Source organism: Sceloporus undulatus, chromosome 4 (assembly GCF_019175285.1).
Source record: "Sceloporus undulatus isolate JIND9_A2432 ecotype Alabama chromosome 4, SceUnd_v1.1, whole genome shotgun sequence".
Lineage (NCBI taxonomy): Eukaryota > Metazoa > Chordata > Lepidosauria > Squamata > Phrynosomatidae > Sceloporus > Sceloporus undulatus.
Window position 1 is genome coordinate 40,390,874 of NC_056525.1, and position 14,068 is coordinate 40,404,941.

A 14,068-nucleotide genomic window follows, 5' to 3' on the forward strand; every position below is an offset into this window, starting at 1 on the left:
ATTATTATTATTATTATTATTATTATTATTATTATTATTATTATTATTATTTCATACCTCACAGCAGCTGAACAACATCCCTGTGTAGGATGTGGCTGACAAAGTAGGCTTGCTGGGAAGTTGAAGATAATTCTGCTGCTGCATGAGGCTTTGTGATGAGGAAAGAAAAGGCTGAAGTGGCTCAGCATGGTGGGGTAAGGTAATAAAAATAAAAATAACCGTCTTACTGATACCAACATAGTACAAAGGGATAGTATTGCTGCCGTTTGACCTAGCACTGAATTCTTATCCATATGTGATGTTCTCCGTACTAGATTACCTAGTACTAGGATTATGTTTTTGTTTTGCCATAGACTAACCTACCCGGAAATAAGTTGCACAGAACTCATTTCATCTTATTTCCACAGAGGTGTGCATAGATTTACACTATGTTGTACAAAAATTACTGCCGGAAAAAAATGGTGAAAACAGCCAGTCCCTTACCACAGGGTGTATATTTGAAAATATCACAGCTTGCAGTAGCACAGAACCTCTCTTTTGGTTACATAGTAAATTATCACCATGAACTCCAATTTCCAGACCTCTAATATGCCCAGGCACACATTTATGGCAGGCTCTTATAGTGGGCAACTGTAATCCTCCAAATTCTGTTGGATTACAGCTTTTAACATCCTTCATCATTGATTAGCTAGCTAGGATTCATAGAAGGTGCAGTCAGACAGCATCACAATGGTCACTGTTGCCTATGTCTGTTGGAGACAGAGGATTGATTAGCACCACCGCATGGTGGCTAACTGTTTCTATACAATGATGTGAGCAAGAAATGCCAAGGTGCATTTGCATCGCTCAGTTCTAATGTCATGACAATCAACAACTAAAAAGTACAATTATGATATACAGCCACATTCCACACTGCAATTATAGTTGCAAATTATTTATTATTTTGAGAAACAGTTTCTCAGGTATGACAGACACTGAATGCGCATGATGTGCATACCTTCTAGATGTCCCAATAAATCAGAAATAGTCCCAATTAATCCCCTGTCACCTCACTTTTTCAGCTGCTTTTTAAATCTCCCAGTTTCTCTCTCCTTTCCATTTTCCATCTTCAACCTCAACTTACTTCAATTGCTGAAAAAATGCAAAAGTAATTTGCACTCAATTAATTTGGTAGGAGAGGGAGAGGAGAGGGGTCAGAATCTTGCCTTTCCAGTAGACTCAGACAAAGGCAAAATGCTGCAACCTCTTCTAGCTTGTTTGTTCTTCCATATTAATAATTTTTGCCATCTGGACCACACACTAATGTAACTTGGCCACATGTCTTTATCTCTGAAAAGTTGCAGGACATAGATGTGCTGAAAAATCATGGCATGCATGAAACAGAAGTGAGTCTTCCAAAATCAAATTTGCACTAGCTAGAGTCATTCTTTTTTTAAAAAATGGAAGCTCAAAATAAAGATTCATAGTATGCAGATCGCATTTGATGGAAGAAATAAAGGTCAAGTTTCCTATCACAATGGTTGTCACAACTAAGCCTAATCCTGCTAATCTGTGCACACATCTGACATACAAGATAAGGATTTTGAATTAAAAGCTACTGGTAAAAGAAAATGGGTATCTGTCAAGTGAAGAACACCACCAACCCCATCAGGTTCAGCACTAGCCTTAAATTAACTCCTATTCCAATCATAAAAAGCAGGGGGGTCTTGGTGGGGGGGAGATTATAACATCAGTTGTGAGTCATGGTCATAGTCCTGATTATGTCATTGGAAGTATATAATATGTCTGATCTCTCCTACCCGCCCAATCACTCTTTCATATGATTGTTGTTCTCCCCTTATCCAAGCATCTTCCCTGCACATTTACACACATGCTCTCTCTCTCTCTCTCTCTCTCTCACACACACACACACACACACACACACACCTTCTTCATCAGCTGTGTGTGGAGGGAAGCACCAGTCTATCTTTCATGCATGACATAGTCCTATGTCTGTATGACAAATTTTGGAATTTGGAATCCTTGAAATTATACCAAGAAGAAAAACAAATAAAACCCATATTGGTATGATATCTTTGATGAAAAGTCAGAAAATACTATGAAGGCTTCAAACCAAATGCTCTGCAGGCCTTGGAACTGTAGTTCAATGAAAAACACTATAGGCCTCTAGCAAATAACACTAAATGCTTCACTAAACTACTAATTGCTGAATTTCCTTAGGAAAGAGTCACAACTAGTGATGTCATCACTGTGTAGTGAAGATAAATTTACAGTCAGTGACGTCTATACAAGATCAGAGTTTTCCTAGAAAATGAAAAGAAAGGTCTAATACATCCTAGTATTTGACTTCTATTATCTATCACTGGCAGCACTTTCATAATCTGTGAAGAAGTTACTATTCCGAGTGAGGTTCTACTGGCAAACAGGCATCAAGGAACATTACCCACATCCAAATGCAAGTCATCTCCTATTTAAAAAGCTTATATGTGTTTGATCTATTTAGGCAGCATGTTAGTCACCATCAAATCCTTGAAAATCCTTGATTTTGTTTTGTACATAGCTGTGATTATTAATTAATCTTTGCTGTGGGTGAAGATTCTCTTAACCAGTCAGAAGATGGATTTTTCAGGCTTAGTTGTATTCTTAGTGCAATCCAGAACTGGCAATTTCTGGGTTGCTAAATTAATAAATAATACACAGCTGAAGGGCTGTTGTTTCCCCCCCTCCTAAAAATGAGAAAATATTTAATTCATTTATTTTCCATAAGGAGAGAGGTTTAGTAGCTTCTGTTGCCAAAAAAAAGGGGAGGGGGAGAGAGAAAAGAATAAAATAGGTTCCAAAAAAAAAAGTAAATTACTAATATATTCTGAGAGTAGGAAACGTGGTTTTGCAGGGTGCATAAAGTCCTCACCCAATATTGCATCCCTAGGGCCCTTTCTGGATCCCCTCAGATGCTTCTTATCAGGAGGAAAAATCAATCAAAATATTGAGAATTGTCCTTCCTAGGAGCTTTCATGAGCAGTGATTCTTCTTCACACCAAGAAGCAGTCCTCTGCCTCTCTTGTAATGGTAGCTTATGAACACTCAAGGGTCATATAAGCTACATCTGAAGCTACATGTGATATGATTGCAACAAGTAGCAAGCACTGGATAGTGTAAGTAAATCATTTTTTTTTTTTAAAAAAATATGGAACGCTTCACGAATTTGCATGTCATCCTTGCGCAGGGGCCATGCTAATCTTCTCTGTATAGTTCCAATTTTAGTATATGTGCTGCCGAAGCGAGCACAGTAATTAAATCATGAGGGTCAACATAAACAAGTACACTTGTCCTTCCACATTTGCAGCTTCGATTTTTGCTGATTTGATTATTAATAGATTTTATTAATATGTTCTCTCTACAAATATCTAGGTCCCCCAACACAACTCTATGGTCAACTTTAACCAAAGGTCACATTGAAGGACCTAGAGATTCCTAGAGAGAACACTCCACTGGGCATTTGTAGTTCCTCCAGTGCAATTCTTTGGTTAATGTCTGGCAGCTGTTGACTACAGAGTTGTACTGGAGGACCTAAAGATTCCCAGAGAGGTGCTTTTTCAAGTAAAACATAGTGTTTTAGTTATTTGCAGTTTTTCCACATTCACGTGGGTCCTGTACTCCTAACCCCAGCAAATGTGGGGGGAATGAGTATAGATTTGGCTACATGGTGATGTAACCACTGAAAGCAAATGATGACAACTGAGAATATGGGGAAGGAGAGCCAACAAAATGTGAATGTTATGAAGTAAATCAAAATGTATATGAAGGTATCTCACATGGTAGCCACCATGAAATACAATGGCTTAAGTTAAACTTACACCGTCATGAGTCACTTTTTTAGCTTTTCAGGAGAAAAGTTGGTTCCAACCATGCAAGGTTCCAACCATGCAAAATCAACCCTAAACCTACCTTTTCTGTGTTTCAGCACCCCCAAGACAGCCATTTCCATGTTGGTGGTGAGTGGTAGGCAGTAGCAGAGAAGCATACAGCTATTAGTCTTTAGCTGGACATACAGCTGTAATGTTGTCATCAGGAAACTCCTGACATTACAGTGCTAAAAAAGAATGCCTGGAAGCCTTTTGGCTGCTTCTCTCACTCTCCATAAACATGTAATTTGGCATACTTGGGGGGGGGGGGGCTGCAGCAGAGAAAAGTTTAAAAAGGGCGCGTTGAGATGTGTATCATAGCTATATGCTGGAGATAGGATTTCAGCTGGTATCTCACAAACAGTAGAAAAATAAAATTGGAAGTATTTTAAGCACTGAAACTGCTCAAGAACCATAATGAATTATTTCCTCTGCATGCTGGAGAGTATTTTCAGATAAAAGGAATTAGTATGACTGACATGAACTAGTCTCATGGGACTTGGCCTCAACCCCGTGCTAATTTCTGCTTCTTCAAGTGAACTAACAGAATCAGTGCTAATGGCACAGATCTAATCAACCAACCATAACATTAAATGCTTGTACCAGTTAACTATTAAGCAGAGATTTCTTGCATCTTGGTGTTGTCAGCAAAGCAAATGTGCTCTGACATCATGAACCTCACCAAAGTTCTGATTCAGAAGTTGTTAGTTATCTTCATTCAATTCTGAGAATTGAATCCCACCAGGCCTCCCCAATGCCACCGGGCCTATCCTTAAGAAACAGAGTCCTCCCTCCAGTCCATCTGCCTTGATCTAGGCCTCAGAGGGAGAGATGAACTCCAGGACCTGATCCCCTTCCCCACAACCATTCCCTTCTCCTTTTGTCTTGTGTCTTCTTAGATTGTAAGCCTGAGGGCAGGGAACTGTCTAATTAAAAGATCATAAGTACAGTGCTGTGTAAATTTACAGCGCTATATAAATAAAGCTTAATAATAATAATAATAATAATAATAATAATAATAATAATAATAATAATGTATCATTACTGTGGGCTAGCTGAATCGCCTCCTGCCTGAAGCAAAATTACAAGTTACACTCCTAGCCTGTTTCCATCTACAGAAGCCATCTGTACTGAAAGAAGTTGTAAGACAGCATCTTCCACCATATTAGAGCATAGTAAGTTAACTTTGAGGCTGAGCAGACAACCACACCTTTCAGTGCTGGAGTGGGGCCACAGCAACTACATGCTGCACCCCCAATCTGGCATTTCTGTGGCACAAAAAGGAACAGCAAAAAACAGCTCCTTTTTGCGCCACAGAAAGGGTGCTGTTGCCACCGCCATGGCACCTTCTGGTACTCCTTTTGGTACTGCATCATCAGGACACAGTGCCAAAGGAGTGCCGTGATGCCACCCACTGTGTAGTTGGCCGCATCGCATGATGGCAGTGTCGGGGCATGCATCATGTGGACACCATGCCCCCAGTCTGCCCTGAGGCCAGTGTTTAGTGTTAGCCTGTTGAGGTCGTTAGGAAGTGCAAAAAAATTATTTGGCATAGAGATCTCCTCCATCATAAATAAATAGCCAAGGTGCTCAGGAGAAATGGCCTGTGTCTGTATGCTGCTAGTGCCCACTGCTTTTTGTCATCTGAGAAGTTGATGGTGGCTTGTAATGCCAATATTGGTGAAGCACTTTATGCTATCTGGGCTTTACTCCAAACTTTAAAAGAGCTTCCCAGAGTGCTGAACCTGTTTGTGATATGATTTACCCTATTTGTCTAGATCCTTTAAAAGATTAGAAACTTAGAACAGATTCCTCACCACAATTACATCAAAGATACCAACCACAATTAGAGGCAGTTGCTTTGCACTGCCTAATGTAGGACCAGTTCTATGTGCTTTGCTAAAGCATGAATCCTTTTGTGCAGCCAGGTCATTCAGAACAGTGACATGGAAATGTTGGGTTGGAACCAAATGGAAAAATTGTGTGGGTCATCAAGTTGCCATTATCTACTCCATCTCAGTTGTTTGCCAACTGGCAATTTCTCTGGTGCTCAGAAACTATTAGCTATTTAGGCATATCACTTCCTCAGCATATTATTCAAATGATTAGAGTAAGTTTGTCTACATTGCTGTCTGGAATATCTCATGATTTTAATAGATGAGTATCACTTACACATTTGGTGTAAGGATAACCCTAATGTGAACCTATAATGGGATTTTCATGTCAAGATTTTTTCAGAGGAGGTTTGCCATTGCCTTCCCCTGAGGCAGAGAGAGTGTGACTTGCCCAAGGTCACCCAGTGGGTTCCATGACCAAGCGAGGAATCGAACCCTGGTCTTCAGAGTTGTAATCCAACACTCAAACCACACCACGCTGGCTTTAAGAAAGTAAGGATAATATACTCCACCACAGATACTCTACCACATTAATGCTCTACTGCAGATACTGGATGCTCTTCAAGGCATCTCACTGCATGTTCTTCAGGTTCATTTTCAGAAAGTTAATATTGTACTTAGTAATTTATATGGGAATCTTGACTCAAAAGGATACAGCTGTAATTTTTTTGAACCTGAATTTAATTTTCCAGATTTTTATTTGTATCATAAAGCATATCTCCTTGTTTGTACAAACAATTTGCAAGTTTGGTACAATTGAGAGACTTCTCCCAGGGTAACTTATTTGGAATCTCATTTTGTATTGCCTCCATTGGATTCCATTCATTTAAGGAATAAAGGAACAGTGTCTACAGCAGTTTCTACTGCTAGAGTAGCTTGGCATATGGTTTCTTGACAACTGTAAATTGATCCATATGTTCATACTAAAGTAATTGTGTGGGATAATATTAAATTGAAAAGGGTGAGACAAAGAAATGGTTTTACATTGAGATTTATATTTTGGAACAATTGATGGACCCAGGTCAATAATTCTTGCCATTTTCAATATTGCAGACTATAGTGTCACCTTCAGTGTTGCGCATCCAACTGCAGGAATAGATTTGGATGGCTTCTTGGCATCCTCCTGCTCTCCATTGGCCAGTAAAAAAATGTGGGAGAAGGAGCTGAAGCAACAAAATCTGGGAGGGGGCTAACGAAGAAGATGTGCCATAATTCCACTTGATGAAACTTCATGTCACCCCTTTCTATTGATGATTAGAGGTATAGGATTCCCATCCTGTATTCAGATTAACAACCCTATTCTAATGACAAGCAATTCAACTTCTGTGTTGTGAAAACAGAATATTCCATTGGTGACTTTCTTCAATACAATATTTGGAAATAATTTGGTAAGAAGTGGCTGAAGAACAATAAAGACTTTTGTAGCTTCAGGATTTTTTTAACAAAAAAGGAAGAAAAGCCATTGGAAAATTTCTTTTGTGTACCTTTCACAAACTGTGTGTGTCAATGCTAGCAATGCGTTCTACTTCTCACCAGTAGCAACAACTTAGCAATCACCATTGGGAATGTTATTTCTGATTGGAATAATAGAGTTTGATTTCAGGTCTGCACTTAAATGGCACAGTTCTTTTCCCCAAAGTGTCAGAGGGATCTCATAAAGTATACAGTCAAATGACAAGCCAATTTGCAGGCTATGAGAATATTTAGTAATATAATAAGCTTCTATTTCATGCAGGGTTTTGTGCTGTGAAATAAATCACATATCCTCATCAGAGTTCAAATATGATTTATCCTTCCTCTCAATGCAGTCCTAAGCATCTCTATTGTTGTTCTGTGCTTTGAACTCAACTTCAGCTTATGGTGATGCCATCATAAGGGGTCTCTTGACATGATTTATTCAAAGCAGGTTTGTCATTGACTTCCTTTTAGGCTGATAGAGTGTGACTTGTCCATGGTCATTCAGTGAGTTTTCATGACCAAGGCTGAAATCAGACAGAGCAGAAAAGCCAGCTCACTGCTGGGGTTTTCTGATTCATAGGGAAGAATGCACTGACTGCAGCTCCAGCTCCCACAACAGTGGACAACCAATGCAGATTCCACACCACCCTCCTCCCACTGCATGGATGAGCCTGCTAAAATGGAACAATTGTGGCTATAAATTGCAGTGCACCATTATTATTTTTCCTGTTCCATTGCAAATGCATGTGCAGAAGGACACAAACACATTTAACTGCAACCTAGCAGCAGCCATCACCTCCCTCATCCCTCTCAGTACATAACAAATATAAACTATAAAATACTAACACTGAATTAAACATTCCTATTAGTTCCTTAAAATATAAAAACAACTGTAGTCCTATGAACATCATTGGGAGTGGAGCATTAATTATGGTTTTATATAGAATCAGGTGGATATGTCCACCAGAAGAGATCCATCTTAAGTGCCTTCTTGAAGGTATCTATGGTGGTAATAAGACGGATATCTTCCAGCAGACTATTCCACAATGTGGGGGCTGCGGCTGTGAATGCTCAATGGGAAGTTGATATTAATCTCATGTTATAATGTTCCAATAGATTCTTGCCAGATGTTTTGAGTGTGCAGGGTGGATTATGAAAGGCGAGGCTTTCCCACAAGTAACTCAGGCCCAAGCCATGTAGGGCTTTAAAGGTAATAACCAACACCTTGTACTGAGCCCAGAAACTAATTGGCAGCCAGTGAACAGTTTTTAACACTGGTCAAACCTAGATGTATTGGTGACCAATCTGGCTGCCACATTTTCATAGAATCATAGAATCATAGAGTTGGAAGAGACCACAAGGGACATCCAGTCCAACCTCCTGCCATGCAGGAATACACAATCAAAGTACCCCAGACATACAGCCATCCAGCCTCTGTTTAAAACCCTCAAAGAAGGAGACTCAGCACTTTCAAATGGACTGTGTTCCACTGTCGAACAGCTCTTACTGTCAGGAAGTTCCTCCTAATGTTGAGGTGGAATGTCTTTTCCTGTAGCTTGCATCCATTGCTCCAGATCCTAGCCTCTGGAGCAGCAGAAAACAAGCTTGCTCCCTCCTCAATATGATATCCCTTCAATTATTTAAACAGGACATGGTTTCCAGACCTTTCACCATTTTTGTCGCCTCCTTTGGATACGCTCCAGTTTCTCGACATCAGTTTTAAATTGTAGTGCCCAGAACTGGACATAATATTCCAGGTGGGGCCTGACCAGAGCAGAATAGAGTTGGACTATTACTTCCCTTGATTACTTCCCACTATACTTCTATTGATGCAGCCTAAAATCGCATTGGTTTTGTTAGCTGCCACATTGCACTGTTGACTCATGTTCAATTTGTGGTCTACTTGGACTCCCAGATCCCTTTCACACATAGTTTCATTCAACCAGGTGTCCCCCATCCTATAACTGTGCATTTCATTTTTCCACCCTAAGTGCAGTACCTTACATTTCTCTGTGTTGAAATTCATTTTGTTAGCTTTGGCCCAGCTTTCTAATCTATAAAGGTCATTCTGAAGTTTGATCCTGTCTTTTGGGGTATTAGCTACTCCTCCTTTGGTGTCATCTGCAAATTTGATATGTATACCCCCAATTCTGTCACTCAAGTCATTGATAAAGATGTTGAATAGCACTGGGCCCAGGACAGAGCCCTGTGAGACTCCACTGGTCACATCTCTCCAGGATGAAAAGGAGCCATTATTGACCACCCTTTGGGTTTGGCCGGTCAACCATTTACAAATCCATACATTGTCTAGCCCACATTTCACTAGCTTGTTTGCAAGAATGTCATGGGGAACCCTGTCAAAAGCCTTACTGAAATCAAGATATACTATATCCACAACACTCCCTTCATCTAACAAGCTGGTAAGTTTAGCAAAAAAAGAGATTAGATTTGTCTGGCATGACCTCTTTGTCTGAAACCCATGTTGACTTTTTGTGATTATGGCATTGCTTTCTAGATGTTCACAGACTCTCTGTTTAATGATATGCTCTAGAATCTTTCCTGGTATGGATGTCAGACTAACTGGATGATAATTGTTGGGATCCTCCTTTTTTCCCTTTTTGAAGATGGGGATGTTTGCCCTCCTCCAGTCTTCTGGCACTTCTCCTGTTCTCCAGGAGTTTTCAAAGATTATTGCCAATGGCTCAGATATTGCATTTGCCAGTTCTTTTAATACCCTTGGATGTAGTTCATCTGATCCAGGAGATTTATATTCGTTTAGATTAACCAAATATTACTGTACTATCTCTTTACGTATTCTGTGCTGAAATTCCCCTATTCTGTCCTCTGCTGCTTTATCCTCACACTGAGCACCTTTGCCTTTTCTGAGAAGAATGAGGCAAAGAGGGTGTTGAGTAATTCTGCCTTTTCTCTGTCCCCTGTTAGCATTTTGCCATCTTCTCCACACAGTGACCCTACCGTTTCCTTCTTCCTTTTGCTGCAGACATATCCAAAAAAGCCCTTTTTGTTGTTCTTAACCTCTCTAGCAAGTCTGAGTTCATTCTGTGCTTTAGCTTTTCTCACTTTACCTCTACACATGCTCGCTATTTGTTTGAATTCCTCTTTGGTGATTTCCCCATTTTCCATTTCTTATACATGTTCTGCATTTTGAACCAATTGAAGTTTACGAACTTGGTACAAGGGTAGCCCCAAGTAGAGCACATTAACAGACATCTAATCGAGAGATTACCAGTGCATGTACCACTGCTTCAAGGTTCTTTTGGTCCAGGTAAGGACGCAGCTGAGGTATCAACCAATGTTGGTACCAAGCACTCCTGGCCATTGCATCTACTTGAGATGACAATTGTAGAAATGGACCCAGGAGTACTCCCAAACTGTGAACTTTGTTCTTTAGGGAAAGTGTGACCCCCGTCCAGGACTAGTTGGCAAATTTCCATCCCTGGGCCTAGGGTACCTATCGTTAGTACCTCTGTTTTCTCTGGATTCAACATGAGTTTGTTTTCCCTCATCCAACCCATTACCGACCCAAAGCAATCATCCAGAGGAGAGATGCCATCCTTAGTCACTGCAGCAGTTGGAGCCATAGAGAGATAGATTTGGATGTCATCAGCATACTGATAACACCATGCCCCATGTCTCTGGATGATCTCTCCCTGCGGCTTCATGTAAATGTTAAACAGCATTGGGGACAGAATCGCACCTTGAGGTACGTCCGATTTGAGCTCCCTCTTGTATGAATAACTGTCCCCAAGCAACACCATCTGCACTATGCCCGAGAGGTAGGACCTGAGCCACTGCAACACAGTTCCTTAGATACCTAACTCCCTCAGGAGTTCCAGGATACCATGTTCAATGGTATCAAAGGCCGCTGAGAAGTCCAAGAGCATCAACAGAGTCACACTTCCACTATCTATACCCAGATGGAGATCATTGACTAAGGTGACCATGGCCATCTCAACTCCATATCCCACCCTGAAGCCAGTTTGAAATGGGCCTAGATAATCAGTTTCATCCAAAACAACCTGGATAACTTATGAAATGAAAATTCTTCTCACACATAACAAATCATGAAGATTTTTCTTTCTCCGTACTCTAACATACTAAAGTTTTTTTTTTTTTTTTTAAATAGAGAAATGTCCAACCCAGCTCTCTGGAATCCACTGGTAATTTTGCACTTTAAAATTCTTTCCTCATAAAAATCCTGTCTTGTGAACGTTTATCTATCAAATATTCAACATTTAACCTCATTTAGTCCATTGGAACTTATGGAGGAAAATGTTACAGTGGATTGTGCATGAGTAAATTTAAATATAAGCCCTCCAGCAACCCAAAGTATATGAATACATCTCTATGTTGTAACTCCTGGTTACTTGAAGTATTCTACAGGTGTAGTGCAATCTTTAATTTATGTGCATTGACAATCTAAGAATATCCATAGAACCTTGTCATTATGTGTCTGTTTTCATTAAGTGTTAACACAGCAGGAGCCTCTTTGCTCAGTCAAAAAGTGCTTGAATGATGTCTACTTATGGCTGAAATTAACTCAAATAATAGCTTCCAAGATGATTTCATATGCAAACTTCCATAACCTTCCATATCGTAGGTCCATATTAAGTTAATAATATGCATCTCATTTCTCTTAACAAATTTGGGAAACTGGACAGAAATGAATGGTTTTGTTTCTTTAAAAAAATGCAAGGTTCTATCCTTGAAAAAGAAAAGCCAAGGGCACACTTACTTTTTTTAAAAAAACCTTGTTCCTGGGTTGAGGAAAACTTCCCTAGGCTCGTAGGAATGAACTCCATCTGAATGTAATTAAAAAAAAGGTAACGAGTGCAATAATGAACACCCACAAGACTGAGTTGCATAAAACAGGTATTGTATGAGTATGCCATTTTCACAAATCTTGATATTGTGAGGTCATTGTTTGCTTGTTCTTGGACTGGACAAAGTTTCATACTAGTTGCTGTATTTCAGAGAAGACATGGAGAAGATGGGAAGAACTTAAAAGGCCTTAGGAGAAGGCAATCTGTCTCATTTCTGGTCAGACAAATTACAAAATATTTTTCACAATTTAGAGGATTATTTCTATCTTCCCTGGATTTCATTCAGCCATAAACCCACCTGACCTCCCCACACACTTCATAATGTGTCAGATCAAGTGTCTAGATCCAGGGAAGTAATAGTGCCACTCTACTCTGCTCTGGTCAGGCCCCATCTGGAATATTGTGTCCAGTTCTGGGCACCACAATTTAAAAATGATGTTGAGAAACTGGAGCATGTCCAAAGGAGGATGACTAAAATGGTTCCCTATGAGGAACGACTTAGATAGCTGGGGATATTTAGCCTGGAGAAGAGAAGGTTAAGAGGTGATGATATGATAGCCCTGTTTAAATACTTGAAGGGATGTCATTTTGAGGAGGGAGCTAACTTGTGTTCTGCTGCTCCAGCGACTAGGACCCAGAGCAATGGATGCAAGCTACAGGAAAAGAGATTCCAGCTCAACATTAGGAGGAACTTCCTGACAGTAAGAGCTGTTCAACAGTGGACAAACTCCCTCAGAGTGTAGTGGAGTCTCCTTCCTTAGAGGTCTTGGCCATCTGTCTGGGATGCTTTGATTTAGATTTCTTGCATAGCAGGGGGTTGGACTGGATGGCCCTTGCAGTCTCTTCCAACTCTATGATTCTATGCTTCTATCATTCTAAGTGATAAATGGTGCTTCCAGAAACCTTGCAGCAGATCTATGATTTGCATTTAACAGGCTATTTGGGTTCTCCTTGGGCACGTACTTTCTTTCATTGGCCAGAATTCTCTATTGCAATCTATGTTACATAACTTTGCATATATTTAGTTACACAGAAGCTAAGAAACCCTGTTAGTGAATCGCAAAGATGCATAACAGGAATCTGGCATGTGTTTCCCAATGTACATTGGACAGTGCCAGTCCTCATCAGCACACCCTAGCCAGCATCCTGTTGTGCATTGGTCTTGTTGTGCATCAGTCCCAATGGGCATCAATTCCATTGCACAAGGATCACTTTGACAACTCCCCTACATTGTAATGTCAAGACAGGCCCTTGCTTAATACAGACATTACAAAACTGTTCAGTTCTCTTTCCTGCAGACAGAAGTCCATTTACAAAGGTCTAAGTTGAATTCCAGCCTTTCCCTCTTTCTTTGAAACAGAATGTTCCTGGCTGTCTGCGCAGGTGGGTGGGCGAAATACCTTTTAAATGCTAATTTTCCCCACCACTATCCAGGCCTCTGGAGATTTTGCCATATTTTAATCTGAATTATTTTTAAGCATGGGGACTGGAGGGGAGTTATCAGGATATATATGGCTTGCATGTTATACTTTGCGAATTCCTGAAAATTCTGGTGGAACCATGCAAGGAAAAAGAAATTGTCAAAGAAAATTGTGTATAATATCACTCTGGAAGATTTGTTATTGTTTAACCTGTTGTCAACCGCCCGGATTGGTTTGCCATAGGGCGGTATATAAATAAATATTATTATTATTATTATTATTATTATTATTATTATTATTATTATTAACCTTTAAAAAGATTAAGGCCTGAAACAGATGAGCCAAAAGCACCTGCTTCAGGCTGATCTGGGGGTGTGACATTCAGATGATGCATGCCCCCAGATCAGGCCAAAGGTGCATCGCAGCCACCTAAGGAAGTCCAAACCTGGCTGTAAAAGCAGCACAAAAAAGTGCTCCTTGCTAGACGTCCATTGCGGACCAGGACAGCAGCCAGCCTCCTTTGGCATCTGGTCACCATGATCTTG

At 40.2% G+C, this 14,068-nt stretch overlaps 1 non-coding gene across 1 annotated transcript; it reads right to left on the reverse strand.

Annotated features, from left to right (window-relative positions):
• Positions 1-3,181: 3,181 nt before the first annotated feature.
• Positions 3,182-3,288, reverse strand: LOC121930200. Its single transcript, XR_006103856.1, has one exon. It is a non-coding gene; the product is annotated as a U6 spliceosomal RNA (small nuclear RNA).
• Positions 3,289-14,068: the final 10,780 nt, after the last annotated feature.